This window comes from Chiloscyllium plagiosum, chromosome 41, assembly GCF_004010195.1.
Source record: "Chiloscyllium plagiosum isolate BGI_BamShark_2017 chromosome 41, ASM401019v2, whole genome shotgun sequence".
Lineage (NCBI taxonomy): Eukaryota > Metazoa > Chordata > Chondrichthyes > Orectolobiformes > Hemiscylliidae > Chiloscyllium > Chiloscyllium plagiosum.
The window spans coordinates 2324863-2326143 of record NC_057750.1 but is presented as its reverse complement, the minus strand read 5'-3'; the positions used below and the strand labels follow the sequence as shown (position 1 = coordinate 2326143).

At 40.4% G+C, this 1281-nt stretch overlaps 1 long non-coding RNA gene across 1 annotated transcript in view; it reads right to left on the bottom strand.

The window, feature by feature from the left end:
* The window catches only part of LOC122542739, an 11112-nt gene that overhangs the window by 8709 nt on the left and 1122 nt on the right, over positions 1–1281 (bottom strand). The gene's annotated exons all lie outside the window — the stretch shown is intronic.

Below are 1281 nucleotides of genomic sequence, written 5' to 3'. Positions count from 1 at the left end.
TCACCTGTGACTATCGATGATACAAATATCTCAGCAAGAGGCCCAGCAATCACTTCTTTAGCTTCCCACAGAGTTCTCGGGTACACCTGATCAGGTCCTGGGGATTTATCCACGTTTATGCGTTTCAAGACATTCGGTACTTTTTCCTCTGTAATATGGACATTTTTCAAGATGTCACCATCTATTTCCCTACATTCTACAGCCCATGTCCTTTTCCACAGTATAATACTTGTTTAGTATCTCCCCCATTTTCTGTGGCTCCACACCTCACTTTCTCCTCTGATCTTTGAGGGGCCCTATTCTCTCCCTATTACCCTTTTGTCCTTAATGTATTTGTAAAAACCCTTTGGATTCTCCCATCCCTAATCCTATTTGCCAATGCTATCTCATGTCCCCGTTTTGCCCTCCTGATTTCCCTCTTAAGTATACTCCCATTTCCTTTATACTCTTCTAAGGATTCACTTGATCTATTCTGTCTATACCTGACACATGCTTCCTTCTTTTTCTTAACCAAATCCTCAATTTCTTTAGTCATCCAACATTCCCTATACCTACCAGCCTTCCCTTTCACCCTGACAGGAATATACTTTCTCTGGATTCTTGTTATCTCATTTCTGAAGGCTTCCCATTTTCCAGCTGTTCCTTTACCTGTGAACATTTGTCCCCAATCAGCTTTAGAAAGTTCTTGCCTAATACTGTCAAAATTAGCCTTTCTCCAATTTAGAACTTCAACTTTTAGATCTGGTCTATCCTTTTCCATTCCTATTTTAAATCTAATAGAATTGTGGTCGCTGGCCCCAAAGTGCTCCCCCACTGACACCTCAGTCACCTGTCCTGCCTTATTTCCCAAGAGTAGGTCAAGTTTTGCACCTTCTCTAGTAGGTACATCCACGTACTGAATCAGAATATTTTCTTGTACATGCTTAACAAATTCCTGTCCATCTAAACCTTTAACACTATGGCAGTCCCAGTCTATATTTGGAAAGTTAAAGTCCCCTACCATAACCACCCTATTATTCTTATAGATAACGGAGATCTCCTTAAAAATGTTTATTAATTTCCTTCTGACAATTGGAGAGTCTTATAATACAATTCCAATAAGGTGATCATCCCTTTCTTATTTCTCAGTTCCACTGAAATAACTTCCCTGGATGTATTTCCAGGAATATCCTCCCTCAGCACAGCTGTAATGCTATCCCTTATCAAAAAATGCCACTCCCCCTCCTCTCTTGCCTCCCTTTCTATCCTTCCTGTAGCATTTGTATCCTGGAACATTAAGCT